This window comes from Cotesia typhae, unplaced genomic scaffold, assembly GCF_013202065.1.
Source record: "Cotesia typhae breed Kobodo isofemale line unplaced genomic scaffold, CoteBio_Ctyphae scaffold_13, whole genome shotgun sequence".
Lineage (NCBI taxonomy): Eukaryota > Metazoa > Arthropoda > Insecta > Hymenoptera > Braconidae > Cotesia > Cotesia typhae.
Genome location: NW_027423774.1, coordinates 9,490,496 through 9,503,846, shown reverse-complemented (window position 1 = coordinate 9,503,846; position 13,351 = coordinate 9,490,496). Strand labels below are relative to the sequence as shown.

At 32.4% G+C, this 13,351-nt stretch overlaps 1 protein-coding gene across 5 annotated transcripts in view; it reads right to left on the bottom strand.

Annotated features, from left to right (window-relative positions):
- The window catches only part of Mgat4a (alpha-1,3-mannosyl-glycoprotein 4-beta-N-acetylglucosaminyltransferase a), a 93,044-nt gene that overhangs the window by 58,070 nt on the left and 21,623 nt on the right, over window positions 1-13,351 (bottom strand). The gene's annotated exons all lie outside the window — the stretch shown is intronic.

The following is a 13,351-nucleotide window of genomic DNA, read 5'->3' as shown; positions in this document are numbered from 1 at the left end:
TTTTCTATAAACCGCACATAGACAGTTACTTTAGCCACCTTACACGTGGCGTCATTATATAAAAAATTAAACACTGAAATTAAAAGAACATTTATTGCTCCAAATTGGCATAATTATATGAACATATTCTCAGGGAAAGTGTTATTTAATATCATCATATTATATTAACCAATATATTTTTGGATTATGATATATTTCTGAGAATATTTATTAGTAACGTGGTATTAGCCAATTTTATTAAGCTCAGTGCCGTGTTCACGTAATGTAATACTCCAGGGCGCATATATACGTGACTTTAGACAACTTTATTAGCCCAGTGCCGTATTCACCTGCCATAAACTATAAACTATAAGGATAAAATAGATTCTTATTAACATAATGAGTGAAGCTAAAGACAATAAACAAGCCAATACTTCGGTCGGCGCTAAATGTCGTGGGTGTTCATCAAGTATCGCAAAAGATCATGCACAATGTACTAACTGTCAATCGTACTATCATCCCAGTTGTGCAAAACAAGCCGTGCCTCTACCTGGTGGTATCTTCCAATGATGTTGCGGAAGAAGAGGATCCGCATCCACTTCTGATGAAATCCGCGACATGTTCAAACTAGAAATGCTCGCACTAAGAAAAGATTTCAAAAATGACATCAAAATTGAATTAGCTCCTGTCATTACCAGTGTAAACGGACTAAAATCTCAAGTGCAAACCTTCACAGAACAATTTCAAAAGAGAATTAGCTCTATAGAAAATAAAGTCACTGAACTTGACACTAGAATTGAGTTGAATGCAAACACAATCAACACTAATAATAAAAAAATTACAGAGCTCACTAACAGAATCTCTGAGACTCAATGTTTAAATGACAACATAGTATTACTGAGGGAGGTTGATGATCGAATAGCTAGAAGAAATAATGCATTATTTCTTGGAATTAACGAACCTAATTCAGTATCGTCTTCAGAACGTCTATCAAATGATTTCAATCAAGTACAAGGAATATGCGACACTCTTGCAAACAAGGTTGAAATAGTTTCGTGTTCTAGAATTGGTAAATTTTCCTCAGAATCGCTTCACCCAAGACCAATCAAGGTTATTGCTAATTACTTTTTATTGCTAGTTATTGCTAGTTACTTTTGCTAATTACATTTCTGTTGATCAGATAATATCGGGTTTGATAAAGGCGAAGAGGACGAAAAACTTTCTACTACCAGTAAAAAACTTCTCAATCGTTCACGATCACACAGTACTCCAAAGAAAGGAGCAGAAGCTAGTCCAACAACAACTTCAGGAGAGGATAGCAGCTGGAGAGAAGAATTTGAAGATTGTCAGTCGAAACGGTCAACCGATCATAGTTCAGCTTCAAAATACTTCAGCTTCGACTCCAAGAGCGTCAACAACTTAAACTTAAGTTCTTTTGAACTTACAACATATTATCAGAATGTAAGAGGATTAAATACTAAGCTGGATGACATCTTTAGTAAAACATATATGGTTGAGTATGACATTTTTACTTTTTCCGAAACATGGCTTAAGTCAGGAGTTCATAATAGCGAAATATTCAATAATAATTATTCTGTTTTTAGATGTGATCGACGAGAGGAGTTCAGAAGATCGAGTTGAGGTGTACTGATTGCATGCAGGAATACTTTGAATGTAGTGCCATTAAAATTTGATAACATTCATCACCTCTTCCCACAGGTTGAGATCGTGGGAATTTTAATTACTAATCTTAATATTAAAACTCATATAGTAAATATTTATATTCCACCTGACCTACCTACACATATCTACTCCGATCTCCTTGAATTGCTCTCGTCACACTCTGCAATGGAAGCTGAAGCTTTGGTACTACTGGGTGACTTTAACTCTCCACAATTTTTGAACTCTTTGGCCGGTGGATTGGATAGGAAGGCTGATCTACTAATTAATTTCTCATTATTTAACAACTTAAGACAATTCAATGAAGTATTGAACAGTCATGATAGAATTCTTGATTTAGTATTATCATCGATTGAATGTATGGTTAATGAGGATCAATCTCCTCTGGTAAAATCTGACTCTTACCACCCGGCGTTAAGGATCCTTGTTTCCACTAATCTGGTAAGACCCAAATTTGTTACAAAGAAACCTCTGGGAAATTACAACTTCCATAAAATTGATATATCGCGACTCTTATCTGAGCTAGAACTTATAAGTTGGGAACCTTTATCTGAATATCCTTCACCTGATGAAAAGTGTAAATATCTTTACAACCAATTGGACTTAGCAATTTCTAAATCAGTACCTAGGATCAAAACTCACAATTACAAACCCTCCAAATATCCTCCGTGGTTTACAGCTGATATCATATATGACTGTAAGATGAAAGAAACACTTCACCATAAATATAAAGAAAGTATAGATACATCATCTTATTTTCATGAACAATACAGGCACATCAGGAAAGTTCTTAAAGCAAAAATCAAGTTAGCATATAAGAATTATATCAAAAAAACTGAGGAAAAACTCCTCTCGGATCCCAGATCCTTCTGGAGTCACATCAAATAAAAAAAAACCAACAAACAATTTCCTAGTAGCTTTGTCATAGATAATAACTATGTTGATGACTCTCAGCAGATTGTAAATTCTTTTGCATTATTTTTTAGTAGCGTATACGAACGACTTGATGATGAAGTGTTCTCCCGCCTTACAGTCTGTAATCTTAATCACATGGGTGGTGTTGAATTACCAACTGAACTGGATATAATGCGCTGCATAAAAAAACTTCCTAACAAAATGTCAGCTGGCCTCGATGGTATCCCTTGTAAAATTGTCTAGGAATGCTCAGGTGCATTAATTTTTCCGCTAAAAATAATTTTCCAGGACTGTCTAGTTAAAGGTGTCTTTCCTACCGTTTGGAAGACAGCAAAAGTCTGTCCAATTCATAAGTCTGGTGATAAAACAATTATAGAAAACTACAGACCTATCTCTATTATACCGACATTCGCTAGGATTTTTGAAATGATTTTATATGACATTTTACTAGTGTACTTTACACCTTATATTGCACCTTCTCAGCATGGATTTCTGAAGATGAGATCTGTAATAATAAACCTACTTCCATACACTCAATATATTACGGATAATATATCCTGTGGGAATCAGGTAGATGTTATTCACACTGACTTCTCTAAGGCTTTCGATAAGGTAGACATTAATATACTAATAGACAAAATAATCAAACTTGGCTTACCGGAGCAAATAAACAATCTCATGATATCCTATCTTACAAACAGAAAAAACCAAGTACTTTACAATGATTTTTTTTCTCGAGTATACTATTCAACATCAGGAATTCCGCAAGGATCAAACCTTGGTCCATTACTCTTTCTTATATTTATTAATGATGTTGGATTTATGCTATCAGTATTCGTTGATCTATTTGCTGATGATACAAAAATATATCTTGCCATAAATAGTATAAATGATTGTACCTTCTTACAGGACAACCTGAATATTTTTGTCAACTGGTGCAAATGTAATAAACTCTTTTTAAATAAAACTAAATGCAAAATAATTTCATTGCATAAATTCAAAAGCTCAATCTTGTGTTACGTCCCGGTTGCCCCTTGGGTTTGGGTATGACCAGTAGAACAACTAGAGCTGGAGATAAAGATGATACGACCTCCAGAGTCGTAAGTAGAGGTTCTCGAACTAACTCCGAAATAACTAACTTCGGTGAATTTAATTAATAAATGGATTTATTTAACTATTTAAAATACACTTTTAATTTGAGTGGTTTGACAACTGCCGTGTAGTACGTAATAGTATTTAACGTGATTTGATTTGATAGTCTCGCGACAAGAATTAATCGAGAAGAGCTTTAAGTTCGTAACTTTGAGATCAAAAAGAGCCTTAGGAAAAAGAGAGCCTCGAACTATCCGTGCACCCTGCTTATATCTCCTCGTAGAAGGGCCGCGCCCTGAGGGGAGTAGGGTTGCGTATCAGGCCCCGAATGTCCTATTCTCCTGAGTTGATCTGCGCGGCATCTCCGAGTCTCACTCCGATGATCCGCGCTGACTCAACTCCAGAGTCCAGGACACGCAGGCGTTCGTTATCATCATTTATTTAGAACATTCCTCGAACGTTTTCGAATATACTTATGGACTCAACGCTAGTCGTCTTACAATGAATCATTTTCCATTAACAATCTTCGTGAGAAAATGTTAATATAAACTTAAAAATATTTTGTTTACTCAGACGTTGGCTGAGTTTCACTTTTCTTATCATTTTCTATTTCTATATTTAGTATTTAATATTTAACATTTGGAATTCTTTACTTATCATTTAACATTATATTTATAAAAAATGAATATTTATGAAATTATTGTACAATTGATAGAGATTAAATTAGCGCGCGTATTCGCTATCGGCGATATCTGCGAATGCAGGTGGGGGCGTAACACGTCCCTCCCTCTAGACAAACGTCCCGTTTGTTGTTTAGGGGGTATTGATCTTAATTTATGCTTATGAGAAAAAAAATTTTTTCGCGCGTTAAACTTTATTCAAAAAAAATTTTTAGAAGATTGCTCCCTCTCAGTAGACTCGCGTCCCTTGTGAGTCAAGAGATACTCCGATGATTCTGAGATAACTTATTTTTGTACAACGTCGTTTTGCTTACATGTTTTGTCATTTCGAACTGTACCTAAGTGTTTGTACTTACTTGTATTATTTTTAAGTTTTTCTGAAATCTTAATGACAATAATCCTCTTTTATTTGTTTTTACTTATATAATCAATTGTAGTATTACGTTTGAGTTTACGTGTATCTTTTTCTTTTAAAATTCTTTAAAACCTTAATGACAATAATCTTCTTATTTTTGGAAAAAAATACATGTACATTTGCGTTATCTTTGTTATCTTTTAAGTTGGTATTTTACTCCGCTGTCATTTGAAAAAAAAATTTAGTTTTCAATTTATTATTATTTATAATTTATTAATTTGTTATTATTATTAGCATCTCTCTTGGCTAAAAAAAATTTACGTACTATTGAAAAATAAAATCTATGATTATTTACTTAATTTGTACATTTAATTATTTTTACGTGAATCGGTAATTCTTTGCTATCTCTATAAAGCTTAAATGTTTATTTATTTATTATTATTATTATTTTATTTTTTATTAGTATTTCTATATATCTATATATTCACTTGAATTTTTTTTTTATTTATCTATATATTCGATGTTGTGGTTCATTCTTATATCTAAACATTATTAAAAATTTAATATTTTTTTTTTTTTTATTTTATATTTCCTGTAAGAAAAGTATGTCATTATTTTTCTGAAAAAAAAAATCTGTTTCTCGTCGTACTTTGATATATTTTTAGTGATTTTTAGATGTTTTATATCTTCTAATTTATTCCTTCTACTGGAACTAATAAACTCTGAATTATCGTATTTATATTATTTTATTTTTTTATTTCTCTTTTGTAATTTTTTTTTTGAGAGAAAAAATGAAAAATTTCTTTTTAAATTAATTATTAAGTCTTTATTAACATTTTTGATTCTTTTGAATATATATGTGTGTATAGAGAGAAAGAGAAAAAAAAATATTTTGAAAGAAAGAGTGAGAGAAATATTCCGTTTTTATATATGTGCGACAGTATTTATTACTTTGTTAACTAAAAAATTTAATTTACTATATCTATATATTTTCTTTAGGGGTCGTATTTTCCTTTGGGAGAGAAAAAAAAATTTATTTGTTTGAGAAATAGGAAAGAAAAATTTTATAATTCTGTGTTTTAATTATGCCTGTAGTTTCTTGTTATATTTCTCTTAAAGTTTTAGGGCATTGCTTTTAATTATTCCATCTTTAAATTATTTTTGTTTAATCTATATAATTTTGTAAAAAAAAATTTATTTAATATATATGTGTAATTATATACTTTTATTTTTCTTGAAAATTTATTTTCTCAGAAAAATGATTCATTTGGGGGAAAGTGGGGGACAAGGATTCAAATTTTTGGACGTAGAAGAGAGGATGATTTCTGCGCGTGGTTTCACTCTTTGTTTCGGTTTTTTATTAATGTGCAATTTTTGCTCTGTCACAATGGACTATTTTTCTTTTTCCCTGTTTTATTTCTATTTCAATGTCATTTTTATTTGGAAATATTTCGGTAATTTTATAAGGACCTAGGTAATTGTCATCAAATTTGCCTGTTTTTTGGTTTTTGACTAAATAAACGTTTTGACCTATTTTAAAATTTATTGGATGTATATTTTTATCGTATCTAATTTTTGATTTTTGTTTAGCTTTTTCTAGGTTTTCTCTAGCTTCTTTTTGAGTTTCTAGTAATCTCGTTGCGTGATTTTTGATGTAGTCGGCGTATGTCGGTATGTCGTCTAAGTAGGAGAACTCTGATGGTAAACGAGTTTCTTTGCCAAATACTAATTTAAAAGTTGTAAATTTTGTGCCTTCGTGTACACTAGTATTGTATGCTAGTGTCGCTTGTGGTAACCATCGGTCCCAATCATTTTTAGTCGTATAGTGTTTAATGTAGTCTGTTAGAACTTGATGACTACGTTCTAAACCGCCTTGCGCTTGTGCTCTAAACGCCGTTGTTTTTATTTGTTTAATTTTGAATGTTTTTGCTAAACAAGTCATAACTTTTCCTATAAAAGCTTGACCTTGATCAGTTAAAATAACTTTTGGACATCCAAATTTGCAAATAAAATGTTCTACTAAGGCTTCTGCAATATCTTTAGCAGTCATTGTTACTAACGGTATTGCGAAACAAAATTTTGAGAGATCGTCTTGCATAGTTAAAATATAAGAGTAACCATTAGCTGATGTTTTATTTGGGACTACTATATCTAATGCTAATTTATCCCAAATTTGTGCTGATGTATCCGTAATTACCATCGGTTGTTTAGTTTTTATTCTAACTAGTTTCTTTTTCTGACAACTTATGCATTTTCGTACAAAATCTTCTACCTAGATTTTTATATTATCCCAAAAATATCTGTGTCTAATCCTATTGTATATCTTTGTCACTCCTTTATCACCTGCCATTGGAGTTTCGTGATTTTCTAACATGATTTTATATCTGTCTTCTACCGGAGGAATTATAATTAAATCTCTACAAATTGTGAATTTCATTTCTGTTCCTGCAAAGTTTTTAGTGATAATACTTTTTATTTTAGACCAAACGGTTTCGTTTAAGTTACTTCGACCTTGTGAGACGCTAATTGTTTTAACATTGTTATTTAAGAGATAAGTTTTTAAATTTTTGAAAGATTTTAAATAGTCTATCTCTGTCGGATTATCTCCGCTATTACTTTGTGTTACTAAAGCGATTACCTTCTTTCTAGAAGTACCCATTTTAATTATATCGCCCAATTTATATGTACTATTTGACTTTAATTTATTTAAGTATCCTAATTCTATAAGTTTCTTTCCGATATCGCTATGTACTGTACCGTCTGCATTTACAAAACATAAATAACTATTCTTCTACATTTCTAAATTATATTTTGTTTCTAATATATTTTCGTTACTAAAATCATCTGAAATATTCGAAAAATCTGAGTCTGTTGAATTATCATCCGAATCATTATCATCTTGGGGTGAATCGTCATTATTGTCATCAGGCGGATCGTTGTTGTCGTCTATAGGTCGAGCGTTATTATCGTCACGGGGTTGATCGTTATTGTGATCGCTAGATCGATCGTTGTCGCTGCCATTAGGTTCATCATTGTTAATTTCACCATCATGTGTTACTAATTTATTTATATTATTAGTCTCTTCTGAAATCGAATCTAACTGTTGCGAATTTATTCGGTTACTAATATCGTTATTTCCTATGTCATCATCGGAATCGTCTATGTATGAAGCGTTTATAGTTTGGTTAGAGTTATTTTGAGTTTCGTTTAATGTTTTATTTTCTTTTTCGGGATTTTCTGTATCTGGGATGGGTAAATTAGGATTTTCTCGTTCAGTTTGCGTGTCGATATTATCGATCTCTTTTTGTTTTTGTGTTTGGCTCGATCTATGTGAGTTTGAATCTTTCTGTGAATTTTGTGGAGTTATAGAATTTATATTTTTATTTTCAGTAATATTATTTTCGGCTATTGTTGACAATTTTTTTTTGTTTTTGTAATCTTATTTGTATTTGAATTTTTATTATTATTATTATTTTTGAGTGCTTTTAACGTTACCATTATGTGTGGTAATTTAATGTTTTTTTGTCTTTTTGCAATTTTATTGTTAAATTGTTTATTTTGAATCTTCTTTGAAAGAGTCTGTTTTATTTTTGGTGTATGTTTATGTGTGTGTGTGTATGTGTGCTTGTATTATCTAATCCACACATACATGTTTTAAGTTTTCGTTGTCTCGTAGATCTGCGTAATGGTGGAGGGTCATTAGTCTTTACCGTTTGAACTATCTCTTTTCTATCGTCTTTGTTAATGTCTATTTGTTTGTCTGTTATTTTATTTTTAGTCTGTGTAATGAGTGTTGAAGGTATTTTTTCTTCGGATGAATCTACTGTCATTGATTGCATGGCATTAGAAATTTCGTTTATATTTTCTATAAACATGTTATTATCATTATCATTATGAATAAGAGCTTCGAATGTTATGTGTTGAGGGTGATTGTCGCCTTCGTCTGAAGACCACGATACAGCACCTCCCATATCTTCTACTTTTTGTCTGTTTATTTTATTTGGCGATCTTTGAGTAATTGGGATTGTTTCTATAGGGGATTCTGAACTAATGTCATTTGAATGACTTGAATATATTTTTGAGTCTATTACTTCCGATTCTTCAGTATTCGATTCATCATCTGAACTGTCGATAACTCTAAACGTTGTTTTGCTAATATTTTTATTAATTCTTTTACGCGTACGAAATATTGGAGACGGTGTAAAATCCGCGAACCTTTGTGTTCTCTTATATTGAAAAGGAATAAATCTATTTTTGAATTTATTATCTTTGATTTGTGTATGTACGTTTGGAGTAAATTGTGTAGCTGTCGTTGGTATGTCTGTATTTTCTGTAGGTGGTAATGTAGGTTCTGTGATTTTTGTATTTTTGTATTTTTGGATTTTTGTATTTGGGAATTTTTGGATAATAGATTTTGATTTTGTGAATTAATTTTATTTGAAGATTTATTTGAATCTTTATTTATGTATGATAAGTCGAAGTCAGTCATGTCTGATTCTTCGTCTGATAATAAAACTTCATTATTTCTAATGAGTTTCTTTCTTAGCGTTAATGCGTCAATTATGTTACCCGATACTGATGATGATGATTCATCAGAATAGTCAGGTAATTTACTTACATTACCTATTGTGGTAAATTTATTTTCTGTATTTGATGATTTTAAATCATTATTTGATTTATCATTTTGATTATTATTATTTGATGAATTTTTATTTTTATCTGAATTCATTTTGTTATCAGTATTTGCTAAATTTAATTTTGAATTTATGTTTTCGTTTGTATTTGTTATTTTTGAATCCGAATCTAAATTTTTGTGTTTGGATTTCGATTTATCGATAGGGTAGGGAATATACCGTTTTTCGTTTTCGTCGGTGTTTCTACTTATCCTAACTTTATTTGTTCCCTTTGAAAATGACCGTTGATTTACAGGTAGCTACTCTTATTTCCATCGCGTCTTTCCGAAGGTATTTCGACTGAGGCCCACGGCTCAACCGCCTGATTATCTGTGTCAGGAGAATAATTTTTATTTGAATTTTTATGAACGAATTTATTAGCTATCTGCTTCGTATCGTCAGATTTTTGCCTTTCGACCGAGTCGTTTAGCTCCGCCGCCTGAGTGCTTTCATCCGGTAAAACCACGATTATATTAGTCGCCTGGATCGTTTTGCCAGTTGAGGACCTTTCGACTGAGTCGTTTAACTCCGCCGCCTGAGTACTTTCATCAGGTGAAACCACGATTTTATTAGCCATCTGCTTCGTTTTGTCAGAATTTTGCCTTTCGACTGAGTCGTTTAACTCCGCCGCCTGAGTACTAGCCTCCGGTAAAATTTTTGAATTCATAATACTAACCCCGTCGACTGAATTAGCATTAATTTTTGAAAATTGATTTTTATTTTTAGGATTTATTTTTGAATTTTTGTCTGGACTATCTTTTTCTAAGTGGATAGCCACTTTCCGTTTTTTTGTAATCTTGATCTCAGAGCCTGACGTATCGGTTGTTCTGAGTCTTGCAATCCCCGGTTTGCCCGTGGGTCGCCATTTAAATTTTATTGGATATGCTTCGCGTTTTTCTGATACGGGATTACGAGATAAGGCGCCGGCATTTGTATTTTTCCTACCCGCTTTATATAATACCGTATATTCAAATTCTTTAAGTCGTTCTCTCCACCTCATCACACGAGATGTCGGGTCATTCATTGAGTTTACCCATACTAGAGGTCTGTGATCGGTGACGAGAGTAAATTCTTTACTGTAAATATAGGGCCTAAAAGCTTTCATACCGAATAGAGCTGCAACCATCTCTTTTTCTGTCGTAGAGTAATTTTTCTCGTGTTTATTTAGTACACGAGAGGCTGCTGCTACTATTTTATCTTCACCTATTTTACCCTGAGAAAGAATTGCACCAACTGCGTAGTTAGATGCATCGGTAGTTAAAATAAAGGGTTTTGAAAAATCTGGGTATTGTAATATCGGAGCTGTACATAGTTTTTCGCGTAAAGTTTCAAATACTTCCTGGTGTTCAGGAGTCCAGATAAATTTCGCGTTTTTACTTGTAAGATCCGATAATGGTTTAGCTATTTTTGCAAAATCCTTTATGAAACGCCGATAATAACCAGCAAGTCCAAGAAATTCTCTTACTTGTGTGGTACTAAAGGGTCTTTCGTATTCTTTAATTGCTCTAATTTTCTCGAGGTCAGGTTTGACACCGTCGGCAGAAATGAGATGACCTAAGTAAATTACTTCTTTTCTTAGAAATTCGCATTTATCGGGTTGAAAACTTAGGTTGGCTTTACGTAAACGTTCTGCTAATCTTTTGAATTTAGAAGTGTGCTCTTCAAGAGAACGAGCATAAATAACTATATCATCTAAGTAAACAAATAAATCTACGCCTTGTAAGCCACGTAAAACTAAATTCATTAATCTTTGAAAGGTTGCTGGTGCATTTTTAAGTCCAAATGGCATTCTGTTAAAGTGATAATGACCACGAGGAGTTGTAAATGCAGTTTTATGTTTATCATTTTCGTCTACTTTCATTTGATAGAAACCCGATTTTAAGTCAAAAATTGAAAAATAAATTGCACCACCCAATTGATCAAGTATATCATTAATTAGAGGTAATGGGTATGCATCGCCAATAGTTTTCTCGTTTAATTTACGATAGTCAATTACTAGTCTGTATTTTATTCTGCCTTGAGAGTCTTTTTTCTTAGGTATGATAAATAAAGCTGAATTGTATGGAGAGGTAGATGGTTCGATAACATCCATTGACAGAAGTTCAGTAATTTGTCTTTCGATTTCCTTTCTGTGTGAAGGAGGATGCCTATATTGTCTAGTGTTTACTGGAATATCGTCTTTAGTAGGTATGGTATGTGAAGCTACGGATGTTGCCTGCAAATTTTCTTCCGGAATGCTAAAGAGGTCAGCATATTTTTCAACGAGTGAACTTATTTCTTTACGCTCTTCGTCATTCAGATGTTCTAAACGCAAGAGACTTAATACATTATCAACGTGATTTTCCCGAGCCCTGGTACTTTTGTTATCTTGTTGATCTGTTTCATCTTGCGATAAGGAAGTGCTACCTTCTTCACTTGTTTCAAAAGGATACAAGGAGATTATTGGCACTTTTACTTTGACATCTTCGCTAAGAGTATTTATTGCATACAAATGAGCTATACCATTACGATTACTAATTATTGCTTCACCAGCAAAAACACCGTCACTTAAGTCTATACGAGGCACGTATCCTTCATTAAGATTGTTATCTATTCGGACAAACATTGCTGTTTTAGTTCTAGCTTTTAAGACTAAATATTGTTCCTCTGTTAATGAGATCTCTAGGTTATTTAATTTTGTAAATGTTACTGTATTTCGAACTAAATCGATTATGCCGCCTTGTTCGCGTAAAAATTCCATACCGAGTATACCTGAATAGTCTAAAGGAAAGTCGTCTGGGTATTTGTACTCTACCGAGTGTAATAGCTTCTGAAACTCTGTTTAAATTGTAACAAAATGAGATTAAGATTTGATTAAGTTTAAATTACACCCAGTATCTAATAAAACTTTCCCGTAACTCGAAATTATATCTTTTGATTTGATCATAATGGATGTAGGCTTGTAATCCGATGACATTGCGCCTACAAAATATGTTTTTGAGGGTATTCTTATTTTTAGTTCTGGCTCTGGCACTGCTGGGTCAACGCGTTTTCCCCTGAAGTGCCTGGAAGGGGAAACGTTTGTCCGTTTCCCTGGCTTGTTTGTGCCGCCTTTAGTCCAACCTGTTTACCTATGTCATAGCTCTTTTTACGACAAGCCTTTTCTATGTGCCCGAAATTCTTACAGTAATTACATTTGATTTGATTTTTATTATTATTATTATTTGGTACACCATTTTTGTTATAATTACCGTTATAACTAGTATTGTTTTTATGATTATTTTTGTTGTAATAATTACCATTATTGTTGTTATTACCGTAACTTCTAGGTTTTGAGTTCTTTAAAAATCTGCATTCTTCTCTATTATGATTATTTATCTTACAAAAATCGCAGTATTTATTTGTCCCGTTTGAATTTGTTTGATCATTTTGATTAATATCTTGTGGACTTTTTATTGTGTTGTTAGTTTGATTATTTTGTATGGCGTGACAGTCCGTATTGTTAATTGTTTTAAACATATTATTTATATTACTCATCGATTCTAAATTCTTTTCTGTGTCTGATGCTGCTTTAGCAGCGGTCTGAAGGTCAACGTATTCTACTTGACGCAGGTATATTGCTATCTGTGGGAATAATCCGGATAAAAACGTCTGAATAGCAATTTCCGATGCTAGTACTCTTTTTTCGTTACTATTTATGCACGCTGAGTCTTCTATTTCTGCTAATGTTATTCTTAAATGTTCGTCTATTCTGAAATAAAAATCCATAACGCGTTCGTTCGGTTTTTGTTTAAATTGGTTAAATTCGCTCAGCCACACAGATACTTGTTTGCTTCTACGATAATTTAAATTTAGGAACGCAATTAATTGTTCTACTGTATTTATATCTGCATTTAATAATCTAGCTAAAGGTCCGCCCTTACATTTTGAGATTAATAATCTAACTAACACTTTTTCGTCTACTTCGCGAATAAAAGCTTTTGCGTCTGTGCATACTT